The 14098-nt window shown below is 42.8% G+C and overlaps 1 pseudogene; it reads left to right on the top strand.

Moving 5' to 3' along the window:
* The first annotated feature begins 259 nt into the window (after nt 1-259).
* LOC121577409 lies at nt 260-13710 on the top strand (annotated as a pseudogene).
* Nucleotides 13711-14098: the final 388 nt, after the last annotated feature.

Raw genomic sequence — 14098 nt, 5'->3', positions numbered from 1 at the left:
CCTAGGTTTTGTATTGAAGTCAATTTATCCAGAGGAGGACGGAAACTAGCTGTCCTCCAGCTACACCATGTTGCTACCCCAGAGAGTGCTGTTGAGGCTACTGTAGACCTTCATTGACAATTAGTGTGTTTTAATCAATTATTTGGTGACGTGAATATATTTAGTATACTTTCATCTAAAAATGATAACTTTTTTAATGTTTCACTATTTTATTTTTATGAAATTCACTGAGGAGGATGGTCCTCCCCTTCCTCCTCTGATGAGCCTCCACTGCCCAATACCTTTTCTGAGGAAAAACACTGTACTTACTGAATTAGTGGAAAAACTGATGAAGACAGGACTCCAATCTGCTCCTCCCCTTCACTGTTATGCTGGACCTTTAGGTGTGGGGTGTGACATCTTCACTGGGAGAAAACCCATAGCTGTCAAGTCCTGTCTGATGTGTCTGGCCTCTTACTGTGAGACTCACCTGAAACTTCACAATGCCCTCAACCCAGGAAAAAAACACATGTTGATTGATGCCACTGGACAACTAGATATGAAGAGCTACTCTCATCATGCCGTACCGATCAGCAGTTTATCTGTCTGCTGTGTGTGATGGATAAACATAAAGGCCATGATACAGTCTCAGTTGCAGCTGAAAGGACTGAGAAACAGGTAAAGATGGGAACATTCAAATTTTCCACATCTAGCTACATTTAAAAATGTTTGTCTGGCATCGAGACCAGTGACTGAGAATAGTGTAATAAGAAGAGTAGAGCATGGCGTGTAGCTCAGTCCCGTGTAGCTCAGTTGGTAGAGCATGGCGCTTGCAACGCCAGGGTTGTGGGTTCGCGTCCCACGTGGGGCCAGTATGAAAAAAAAGAAATAAAATGTATGCCCTCACTAACTGTAAGTCGCTCTGGATAAGAGCGTCTGCTAAATGACTAAAATAAATAAATAAATAAAAAATATAGAGAGACTCACACGTAGTTCATTAACTAGCAAAAACAGTCTGATATTGCCACATTGATTCGTAGAACAAGTTACAATTCTGGTTACATAGTCTGTTCACTTTTTGCTACCTCATGTTCCATCTGATAGGTTGATACCTCTGGTTCTGCATACAAAACAGGGAATGATAGGTTCAATTTGAAAAGGGGTCATCCAATCAGTGTAAAGTCAAAATCAAATCAAATCAAATTGTATTGGCCACATGCGCCGAATACAACAGGTGCAGACATTACAGTGCATTTATTTCGTAATAAAAAAGTAAAATAAAACAACAACAAAAAAGTGTTGAGAAAAAAATAGCAGAAGTAAAAAAAATAACAGTAGGGAGGCTATATATACATGGGGGTACCGGTGCAGAGTCAATGTGCGGGGGCACCGGCTAGTTGAGGTAGTTGAAGTAATATGTACATGTGGGTAGAGTTAATGTGACTATGCATAAATAATTAACAGAGTAGCAGCAGCGTAAAAAGATGGGGTGGGGGTGGGGGGACAGTGCAAATAGTCCGGGTAGCCATGAATAGCTGTTCAGGAGTCTTATGGCTTGGGGGTAGAAGCTGTTGAGAAGTATTTTGGACCTAGACTTGGCACTCCGGTACCGCTTGCCGTGCGGTAGCAGAGAGAACAGTCTATGACTAGGATGGCTGGAATCTTTGACAATTTTGAGGGCCTTCCTCTGAAACTGCCTGGTATAGAGGTCCTGGATGGCAGGAAGCTTGGCCCCAGTGATATACTGGGCCGTACGCACTACCCTCTGTAGTGCCTTGCGGTCGGAGGCCGAGCAGTTGCCATACCAGGCGGTGATGCAACCAGTCAGGATGCTCTCGATGGTGCAGCTGTATAACTTTTTGAGGATCTGAGGACCCATGCCAAATCTTTTCAGTCTCCTGAGGGGGAATAGGCTTTGTCGTGCCCTCTTCACGACTGTCTTGGTGTGTTTGGACCATGATAGTTCGTTGGTGATGTGGACACCAAGGAACTTGAAGCTCTCAACCTGCTCCACTACAGCCCTGTCGATGAGAATGGGGGCGTGCTCAGTCCTCTTTTTTTTTCTGTAGTCCACAATCATCTCCTTTGTCTTGGTCACGTTGAGGGAGAGGTTGTTATACTGGCACCACACGGCCAGGTCTCTGACCTCCTCCCTATAGGCTGTCTCATCGTTGTCGGTGATCAGGCCTACCACTCTTGTGTCGTCGGCAAATGTAATGATGGTGTTGGAGTCTTGCTTGGCCATGCAGTCAAGGGTGAACAGGGAGTACAGGAGGGGACTGAGCACGCACCCCTGAGGGTCCCCCGTGTTGAGGATCAGTGTGGCAGATGTGTTGTTACCTACCCTTATCATCTGGGGGTGGCCCGTCAGGAAGTCCAGGATCCAGTTGCAGAGGGAGGTGTTTAGTCCCAGGATCCTTAGCTTAGTGATGAGCTTTGAGGGCACTATGGTGTTGAATGCTGAGCTGTAGTCAATTAAAAGCATTCTCACGTATGTGTTCCTCTTGTCCAGGTGGGAAAGGGCAGTGTGGAGTGCAATAGAGATTGCATCATCTGTGGATCTGTTGGGGCGGTATGCAAATTGGAGTGGGTCTAGGGTTTCTGGGATAATGGTGTTGATGTGAGCCATGACCGGCCTTTCAAAGCACTTCATGGCTACAGACATCAGTGCTACGGGTCAGTAGTAATTTAGGCAGGTAATCTTAGTGTCCTTGGGCACGGGGACTATGGTGGTCTGCTTGAATCATGTTGGTGTTACAGACTGGGTCAGGGACATGTTGAAAATGTCAGTGAAGACACTTGCCAGTTGGTCAGCACATGCTCGGAGTACACGTCCTGGTAATCCGTCCGGCCCTGCGGCCTTGTGAATGTTGACCTGCTTAAAAGTCTTACTCACATTGGCTACGGAGAGCGTGATCACATAGTCATCCGGAACAGCTGGTGCTCTCATGCATGCTTCAGTGTTGCTTGCCTCGAAGCGAGCATAAAAGTGGTTTAGCTCGTCTGGAAGTCTTGTTTCACTGGGCAGCTCGCGGCTGTGCTTCCCTTTGTAGTCTGTAATAGTTTTCAAGCCCTGCCACATCCGACGAGCGTCAGAGCCGGTGTAGTACGATTCAATCTTAGTCCTGTATTGACTCTTTGCCTGTTTGATGGTTCGTCGGAGGGCATAGCGGGATTTCTCATAAGCGTTCGGGTTAGAGTCCCGCTCCTTGAAAGCGGCAGCTCTACCCTTTAGCTCAGTGCGGATGTTGCCTGTAATCCATAGCGTCTGGTTGGGGTATGTACGTACGGTCACTGTGGGGACGACGTCATCGATGCACTTATTGATGAAGCCAGTGACTGATGTGGTGTACTCCTCAATGCTATCTGAAGAATCCCGGAACATGTTCCAGTCTGTGCCAGCAAAACAGTCCTGTAGCTTAGCATCTGCGTCATCTGACCACTTTTTTATTAACCGAGTCACTGGTGCTTCCTGCTTTAGTTTTTGCTTATAAGCAGGAATCAGGAGGATAGAGTTATGGTCAGATTTGCCAAATGGAGGGTGAGGGAGAGCTTTGTATGCGTCTCTGTGTGTGGAGTAAAGGTGGTCTAGAGTTTTTTTTCCTCTGGTTGCACATTTAACATGCTGGTAGAAATTAGGTAGAACGGATTTAAGTTTCCCTGCATTAAAGTCCCCGGCCACTAGGAGCGCTGCCTCTGGATGAGCGTTTTCCTGTTCACTTATGGCCTTATACAGCTCATTCAGTGCAATCTTAATGCCAGCATTGGTTTGTGGTGGTAAATAGACAGCTATGAAAAATATACATGAAAACTCTCTTGGTAAACAGTGTGAGCAAAACCTTGAGACTTCCTTAGTATTTAATTTTGTGCACCAGCTGTTGTTTACAAATATACAAAGACCACCACCCCTTGTCTTAACGGAGTCAGCCGTTCTATCCTGCCGATGTAGCGTATAGCCCGCTAGCTGTATGTTGTCCATGTCGTCGTTCAGCCACGACTCGGTGAAACATAAGATATTACAGTTTTTAATGTCACGTTGGTAGGATAACCGTAATCTTAGGTCATCCAATTTATAAATCCAATCCATTTTACTGACAATTGAGTGTTTACAGAAACCAGACTGTTCAGTCATATCACAAATTGTAAGAAAAAGCAAGATTTCTCACATACAGAAAAAAACTGTCCGTTAGGTTTTATTACATTTTATTAGGATCTCTTTTCGTCCTCATTTGGACTAATCTTCCAAGAGTCCTTAAAATGTTTTAATACAATTTATAATACAATCACATTTTCACATATACAGTGGCTTGCGAAAGTATTCACCCCTCTTGGCATTTTTCCTATTTTGTTGCCTTACAACCTGCATATTAAAATTGATTTTGATTGATGATTTGATTTTTTTTTTAATCATTTGATTTACTCAACATGCCTACCACTTTGAAGATGCAAAATATTTTTTATTGTGAAACAAACAACAAATAAGACAAAAAAACTGAAAACTTGAGCGTGCATAACTATTCACTCCCCCAAAGTCAATACTTTGTAGAGCCACCTTTTGCAGCAATTACAGCTGCAAGTCTCTTGGGGTATGTCTCTATAAGCTTGGCACATCTAGCCACTGGGATTTTTGCCCATTCTTCAAGGCAAAACTGCTCCAGCTCCTTCAAGTTGGATGGTTCCGCTGGTGTGCAGCAATCTTTAAGTCATACCACAGATTCTCAATTGGATTGAGGTCTGGGCTTTGACTAGGCCATTCCAAGACATTTAAATGTTTCCCCTTAAACCACTCGAGTGTTGCTTTAGCAGTATGCTTAGGGTCATTGTCCTGCTGGAAGGTGAACCTCCATCCCAGTCACAAATCTGTGGAAGACTGAAACAGGTTCCCCTCAAGAATTTCTATATTTAGCGCCATCCATCAGTCCATCAATTCTGACCAGTTTCCCAGTCCCTGCATATGAAAAACATCCCCACAGCATGACGCTGCCACCACCATGCTTCACTGTGGTGTTCTCTGGGTGATAACTGGTTTAGGGGTTTGCGCCAGTCATAGGTTTTTCCTTGATGGCCAAAAAGCTCAATTTCAGTCTCATCTGACCAGAGTACCTTTTTCCATATGTTTGGGGAGTCTCCCACATGGCCTTTGGCGAACATCAAACGTGTTTGCTTATTTTTTTCGTTAAGCAAAGGCTTTTTTCTGGCCACTCTTCCGTAAAGCCCAGCTCTGTGGAGTGTACGGCTTAAAGTGGTCCTATGGACAGATACTCCAATCTCCGCTGTGGAGCTTTGCAGCTCCTTCAGGGTTATCTTTGGTCTCTTTGTTGCCTCTCTGATTATTGCCCTCCTTGCCTGGTCTGTGAGTTTTGGGGGGCGGCCCTCTCTTGGCAGGTTTGTTGTGGTGCCATATTCTTTCTATTTTTTAATACTGGATTTAATGGTGCTCCGTGCGATGTTCAAAGTTTCAGATATTTTTTATAACCAAATGATCTGTACTTCTCCACAACTTTGTCCCTGACCTGTTTGGAGAGCTCCTTGGTCTTCATGGTGCCACTTGCTTGGTGGTGCCCCTTGGTGTTGCAGACTCTGGGGCCATTCAGAACAGGTATTTGGTAAGGATAGGAACTCCAATGGCAAGGCAGAGGGAGAAGATGGAGCAATATGTGTCACGATCGCTGGAGGAAGTGGACCAATGCGCAGCGTGATGAGTGAACATACTTCTTTAATTGAGAACAAAACAACAAAACGATAACGTGACGTCCTTGGTTACAAACACTAACCATACACGGAACAAGATCCCACAACACACTGTGGAAAACAGGCTGCCTAAGTATGGTTCCCAATCAGAGACAACAAGCAACAGCTGATACACGTTGCCTCTGATTGAGAACCACACCGGCCAACATAGAAACAAATGAACTAGATAATAACCTTAGCACACAAAACACATAGAAACAACACACCCTGGCTCAACATAACAGAGTCCCAGAGCCAGGGCGTGACAATATGAAACTGAGTCAAAACATTCAGATACTACCCACTGGGCACAAACCGGTTGAATCAACGCTGTATCGACATATTTTGACGTGGAATCTATGTGTAAAATACATTGGTTTTGAGGGTGAAATTTCAACCACAGGATTATGTAATCAAGGTAACCAAATTTCAACATAGACAAACCTTGTATGAAATAAGTTGAATTTGTACCTTTAAAACAATGTCAGATCGTCAACGTTATATTAACTATCATGAAAATAAACTATAGGCTGGGCATCACCACCTACTGTAGAATGTATATACAGTTGAAGTCGGAAGTTTACATACACTTAGGTTGGAGTCATTAAAACTTGTTTTTCAACCACTCCACTAATTTTTCCAACAATTGTTTACAGACAGATTATTTAACTTATAATTCACTGTATCACATTTCCAGTGGGTCAGAAGTTTACATACACTAAGTTGACTGTGCCTTTAAACAGCTTGGAAAATTCCAGAAAATGATGTCATGGCTTTAGAAGCTTCTGATAGGCTAATTGACATCATTTGAGTCAATTTGAGGTGTACCTGTGGATGTATTTCAAGGCCTACCTTCAAACTCAGTGCCTCTTTGCTTGACATCATGGGAAAATCAAAAGAAATCACAAGTCTGGTTCATCCTTGGGAGCAATTTCCAAACACCTGAAGGTACCATGTTCATCTGTACAAACAATAGTACGCAAGTATAAACACCATGGGACCACGCAGCCGTCATACCGCTCAGGAAGGAGACGCGTTCTGTCTCCTAGAGATGAACGTACTTTGGTGCGAAAAGTGCAAATCAATCCCAGAACAACAGCAAAGGACCTTGTGAAGATGTTGTAGGAAACAGGTACAAAAGTATCTATATCCACAGTAAAACAAGTCCTATATCGACATAACCTGAAAGGCCGCTCAGCAAGGAAGAAGCCACTGCTCCAAAACCGCCATAAAAAAGCCAGACTACGGTTTGCAACTGCACATGGGGACAAAGATCGTACTTTTTGGAGAAATGTCCTATGGTCGGATGAAACAAAAATAGAACTGTTTGGCCATAATGACCATCGTTATGTTTGGAGGAAAAAGGGAGACTTGCAAGCCAAAGAACACCATCCCAACCGTGAAGCACGGGGGTGGCAGCATCATGCTGTGGGGATATATTGAAGCAACATCTCAAGACATCAGTCAGGCAGTTAAAGCCTGGTCGCAAATGGTTCTTCCAAATGGACAATGATCCCAAGCATACTTGTTGTGGCAAAATGGCTTAAGGACAACAAAGTCAAGGTATTGGAGTGGCCATCACAAAGCCCTGACCTCAATCCTATAGAAAATGTGTGGGCAGAACTGAAAAAGCGTGCGCAAGCAAGGAGGCCTACAAACCTGACTCAGTTACACCAGCTCTGTCAGGAGGAATGGGCCAAAATTCACCCAACTTATTGTGGGAAGCTTGTGGAAGGCTACCCGAAACATTTGACCCAAGTTAAACTTTTTAAAGGCAATGCTACCAAATACTAATTGAGTGTATGTAAACTTCTGATCCACTGGGAATATGATGAAAGAAAAAAAAGCTGAAATAAATCATTCTCTCTACTATTATTCTGACATTTCACATTCTTAAAATAAAGTGGTGATCCTAACTGACCTAAGACAGGGAATTTTTACTAGGATTAAATGTCAGGAATTGTGAAAAACTGAGTTCACATGTATTTGGCTAAGGTGTATGTAAACTTCCGACTTCAACTGTATATCTCCCTCACAAACGACTCTCCTCTAGACTTCTTTCCCAGTGAAATGTGCTTGAAAAAAATAAAATGTTGTATTTTTCAATATTGTAGTTTCCAGTCTCTCTGTGTCTCTCCTGGATCTGAGGCCATACCCAGCATCATTGTCACTTTTAAGCATGTAAATAAATTTGTCTCTGAACTGAAAGAGCGACTACAAGACATCTGCAAGGAGGAAATGGACAGGATATCTGGGAAAGGTTGGTAGAAAGCTCTTCAGTGCTGTTTTGTAAATTACTTTTTGCTAGAGATAAAGTTAAATCTATTGTGCTATTTGATGGCTAAGTTAGCATCACTCAGTGATGTTGCACTCCTGAAACGTGTTGTGTAGCTTACTGATGATGGGCAGGAACTCTGTCTTTTTACATTGTCTCTGACCACATTCACTCAACCCCTCAATCCAGGATTTGGGGTTGGTTCATCTGTGCGGATACTGACACTTATTGAGTGGTAACTAACAAGTACTGTGTAAAACATAATGTACATACACTGTGATTAAACTGTACTTGCCCATGTAACTGCTATGTAAATACATAAGTATTATGGACACATTGTAAAGTGGGACCATTATTTTTGTATTTAAATTTGGAAAATGCCCTGCTGACTTGGAAATGAGATTCCTCTACAATGATGTGGATTAGACCACCTTCTTGTGTCCTCTTTGAAAATCTCCCACATATATCATCCTCCCTACACCGGCAATATATACAGCAAAGGATAAGTTCAGATGCTGTACAACATACTCAGTGCCAACATCTGGCCAAGGTCACGTTTTGCTGCCAAAACAAACCATAACTCTATCTTATTATATTACCTTGATTGTAATCATGTCATGTCATGTATGAAGTATCCTTCTATATAAGTCTAATAAAAATGAGACAATGATTTGTTATGAGCTTTCTGCATATCTATTCTCAGTCCAGTGACAGACCACTTACGACTTCTTCTGGCCAGACCTAGTACCTGACATCACCGACAGAACCAGGAAGCCACTACTACACCTCAGAACAAACAGGAAAATAAGGAAACTCTGTCTCTGTTACTCTGCTACACACACTGTCCGTTAGTGCAGTGTTTTTAATTCCTTATTAAAACTGGATCCTGGTTAAACATAGTTTCCTTCGGTGGGGCACTAAATACTGTGTACTGTGCTCTCCACACTTGTGAAACATAGACATCTACAGTGAGGGAAAAAAGTATTTGATGCCCTGCTGATTTTGTACGTTTGCCCAATGACAAAGACATGATTAGTCTATAATTTTAATGGTAGGTTTATTTGAACAGTGAGAGACAGAATAACAACAAAAAAATCCAGAAAAACGCATGTCAAAACATTTATAAATTGATTTGCATTTTATTGAGGGAAATAAGTATTTGACCCCCTCTCAATCAGAAAGATTTCTGGCTCCCAGGTCTTTTATACAAGTAACGAGCTGAGATTAAGAGCACACTCTTAAAGGAAGTGCTCCTAATCTCAGTTTGTTACTGTATAAAAGACACCTGTCCACAGAAGCACTCAATCAATCAGATTACAAACTCTCCTCCATGGTCAAGACCAAAGAGCTCTCCAAGGATGTCAGGGACAAAATTGTAGACCTACACAAGGCTGGCATGGGCTACAAGACCATCGCCAAGCAGCTTGGTGAGAAGGTGACAACAGTTGGTGCGATTATTCGCAAATGGAAGAAACACAAAATAACTGTCAATCTCCCTCGGCCTGGGCCTCGTGGAGTTGCAATGATCATGAGAACGGTGAGGAATCAGCCCAGAACTACACGGGAGGATCTTGTCAATGATCTTAAGGCAGCTGGGACCATAGTCACCAAGAAAACAATTGGTAACACACTATGCCGTGAAGGACTGAAAGCCCGCAAGGTCCCCCTGCTCAAGAAAGCACATATACAGGCCCGTCTGAAGTTTGCCAATGAACATCTGAATGATTCAGAGGAGAACTGGGTGAAAGTGTTGTGGTCAGATGAGACCAACATCGAGCTCTTTGCCATCAACTCAACTCGCCGTGTTTGGAGGAGGAGGAATGCTGCCTATGACCCCAAGAACACCATCCCCACCATCAAACATGGAGTAGGAAACATTATGCTTTGGAGGTGTTTTTCTGCTAAGGGGACAGGACAACTTCACTGCATCAAAGGGACGACGGACGGGGCCATGTACCGTCAAATCTTGGGTGAGAACCTCCTTCCCTCAGCCAGGGCATTGAAAATGGATCGTGGATGGGTATTCTAGCATGACAATGACCCAAAACACACGGCCAAGGCAACAAAGGAGTGGCTCAAGAATAAGCACATTAAGGTCCTGGAGTGGCCTAGCCAGTCTCCAGACCTTAATCCCATAGAAAATCTGTGGAGGGAGCTGAAGGTTTGAGTTGCCAAACGTCAGCCTCGAAACCTTAATGCCTTGGAGAAGATCTGCAAAGAGGAGTGGGACAAAATCCCTCCTGAGATGTGTGCAAACCTGGTGGCCAACTACAAGAAACGTCTGACCTCTGTGATTGCCAACAAGGGATTTGCCACCAAGTACTAAGTCATGTTTTGCAGAGGGGTCAAATACTTATTTCCCTCATTAAAATGCAAATCAATTTATAATTTTTTTTGTTATTCTGTCTCTCACTGTTCAAATAAACCTACCATTAAAATTATAGACTGATCATGTCTTTGTCAGTGGGCAAACGTACAAAATCAGCAGGGGATCAAATACTTTTTTCCCTCACTGTATGTGACTGGTTCAGATTTGGTCCAGTCTGGACTGGACCAAATCTGAACCAATCATGGATGTCTATGTTTGGGCCAAATCAAGGCCAGTCCGGACCGAACCAAAAATCCACATCTGTGGACGTTGAAATCAAGACCAGGACGGACTGACCAATTTTCCACTACTTTTCAACATCCGGTGTCGTTCGGTGCTCAGTGGGTAAGGATGATGTTTACAGTAAATGGAAAGAGAGGGGGCTCATGGGTAGGTGTCAGTAAGAGCTGGGAGAGATTACATTAACTGGAGAGAGAGAAAAGAGAGAGAGGGATGGGGTTGTCCAGACTGTTTTCACACCAGACAACAGAAAGAAAACAGTTATGAGTTGAACGTAACAGTATGCCAGTGGAAGGGAGGACTGTAGAAGGTGACCCAACTGTGGTTTGTGACTACTATGGTTTCCCATTGTAGCCAATTCAATTTCAGTAATTCCGTTATTGATTTTTCTAAAATTCCATTAACAATTGGGTAACAGAATTGAAAGTCTTAATCACTTAATAATTCATAAACCAATAGATATCAGTAAAACACAACTAATTGGTAGGTCTAGCTTCACTTGTTACTTCTGTGAACTTTCATTATCCTCCATCGTCATGAGGGAGAGAAATTAGAAATAATCTTAAAGATCTGTGGGTTCTAGGTAACGTAATTTCAAGGCACAGGGTAATGTTTCTTAAACGTACACAAGGCAAATAATTTATCCCAAACTAAATATAAGTGTTGGCAGGGGTCTTTACTTCAACATTTTTGTGTTTTGATGTGTTTATAATACCTTTTAAGACTTTTTATGGTAGATGTTTTCTAAGAGCCCTTTTCCAACTGTTTGACCAGAAGTCAAAGCCTTTGCTTGTTCCTAATATTTAGGATAGAAAATGGTTGAGAAATGTACAGTACCAGTCAAAAGTTTGGACAAGTTAATTTGTGGAATTTCTTTCCTTCTTAATGCGTTTGAGCCAATCAGTTGTGTTGTGACAAGGTAGGGTTGGTATACAGAAGATAGCCCTATTTGGTAAAAGACCAAGTCCAAATTATGGCAAGAACAGCTCAAATAAGCAAAGAGAAATGACAGTCCATCATTGCTTTAAGACATGAAGGTCAGTCAATACGGAAAATGTCAAGAAAAACATCAAGCACTATGATGAAACTGGCTCTCATATGGACCACCACAGGAAAGGAAGACCCAGAGTTACCTCTGCTGCAGAGGATAAGTTCATTAGAATTACCAGCCTCAGAAATTGCAGCCCAAATAAATGCTTCACAGATTTCAAGTAACAGACACAACCGTTCAGAGGAGACTGTGTGAAACAGGCCTTCATGGTCGAATTGCTGCAAAGAAACCACTACTAAAGGACACCAATAAGAAGAGGAGACTTGCTTGGGCCAAGAAACACGAGCAATGGACATTAGACCGGTGAAAATCTGTCCTTTGGTCTGATGAGTCCAAATTGGAGATTTTTGGTTCCAACCATCGGGTCTTTGTGAGACGCGGAGTAGGTGAACGGATGATCTCTGCATGTGTGGTTCCCACCGTGAAGCATGGAGGAGGAGGTGTGATGGTATGGGGGTGCTTTGCTGGAGACACTGTCAGTGATTTATTTAGAATTCAAGGCACACTTAACCAGCATGGCCACCACAGCATTCTGCAGCGATACGCCAATACATCTGGTTTGCGCTTATTGGGACTATCATTTGTTTTTCAACAGGACAATGACCCAACATACCTCCAGGATGTGTAAGGACTATTTGACCAAGAAGGAGAGTGATGGAGTGCTGCATCAGATGACCTGGCCTCCACAATCACCCGACCTCAACCCAATTGAGAGGTGAAGCTGGTTGAGAGAATGCCAAGAGTGTGCAAAGCTGTCATCAAGGCAAAGGGTGGCTACTTTGAAGAATCTGAAATATAAAATATATTTTGATTTGTTTAACACTTTTTTGGTTACTACATGATTCCATATGTGTTATTTCATGAGTAGGTGCGTCCAAACTTTTGACTGGTACTGTATATGTGCTTTAATTTCTCAAAAATATAGACTCTTAGCTTTCATTTGACACCAGATTTGACATGCTCCTATGAACTTCACGTTGGTGCTCATGGTTCCTTTTAAATGGAAATAACCATAACCTATATTTATACATGGACTCTCATTAAGTACACATAGAGCTTTTTGATGTATCAGACACTAAATTAATTTCAGTGTGGTATGATTTCTTTCTCTGCAGAAACACTTCGTGAAGAATCATCAGAAATCCAGGAGAGAGAAGGAGATGCAGGAGCTGAGACAAGCTGTGGTCTCTCTGAAGGTTAGTGTTGGGCCATCTACAGTATATTTAAATTATATATATATTCCCGTTTCTATTTGCAGGCTGTCTGAGGTCCTGGTAAGGCTGAGTAAATGGGCTGGTTAAAATGGATCCCCTCCTCTCTTTCAGTTTGCCCTAAAAGCGCTCTGCACAGGCAGCAGTTGAGGACAGTGAGAGGAACTTTGCTGAGCTGATCCGCTCCATTGAGGGAACACGCTCTGAGGTGAAAGAGCAGATCAGAGCCCAGGAGAAGGCTGACGTGAGTCGGGCTGAAGGACTCCTGGAACAGCTGGAGCAGGAGGTTGCTGAGCTGGGGAGGAGAGATGCTGAGCTGGAACAGCTCTTCCTCACAGAGGATCTCATCCATTTCTTCCAGGTAACATCACTGGTTCTATACAGGCCTGAGCAGTCTTGGATAGGTACAGCAATATGGTGGTGCACTGTACTGTTTTACTCCTGTTGTGTCCTGTGTACGTGGCGAATAAACTTTGAATCTTGCTCCATCTTGTCCTCTGAAAGGCCATGTGGAATTGTTACCACACTGTGGGACACTTATCCAATTTCTCAGATCTCCAAAAGTTATAGATTCTAAATGCCTTTACTCCTCTCTGTAGTTTCAAGTGTCTCTGTGTCCCTCCTGGATCTGAGGCCTTGCCAAGGATCTCTGTCAACCAATTTATTTCCACATACTGTAAGTATAAACAAATTAGGCATACATGCACTTCAATGGTGGAGGAAATGATTGTGAAGTGAAAGACTATATTCAATGTCTGGGAGTGCAATACTGTTGAACTATTCCAGGGTAGTAATCAATTATACTTGATTATTAAGTATTTTGGCTTGGCTGTTGCACTATAATCCAGCAGGTATATCTCACTGGTCATCCCTAAAGCCAACACCTCCTTTGGCCGGCATTCCTTCCAGTTCTCTGCTACCAATGACTGGAACGAACTGCAAAAATCTCTGAAGCTGGAGACTCTTATCTCCCTCACTAACTTTAAGCATCAGTTGTCAGAGCAGCTTACCGATCACTGCACCTGTACACAGCCATTCTGAAATTAGCCCACCCAACTACCTCATCCCCATATTGTTATTTATTTTGCACCCCAGTATCTATATTTGCACATCATCTTTTGCACATCTATCATTACAGTGTTAATACGAAATTGCAACTATTTTGCACTATGGCCTATTTATTGCCTTACCTCCATAACTTACTAACTTCGCACACACTGTATATATATTTTCTGTTTGTATTT

Source organism: Coregonus clupeaformis, chromosome 11 (assembly GCF_020615455.1).
Source record: "Coregonus clupeaformis isolate EN_2021a chromosome 11, ASM2061545v1, whole genome shotgun sequence".
Taxonomy (NCBI): Eukaryota; Metazoa; Chordata; class Actinopteri; order Salmoniformes; family Salmonidae; genus Coregonus; species Coregonus clupeaformis.
Note: the sequence above shows the minus strand (reverse complement) of the source record. Positions and strands in the feature narration are given on the sequence as shown.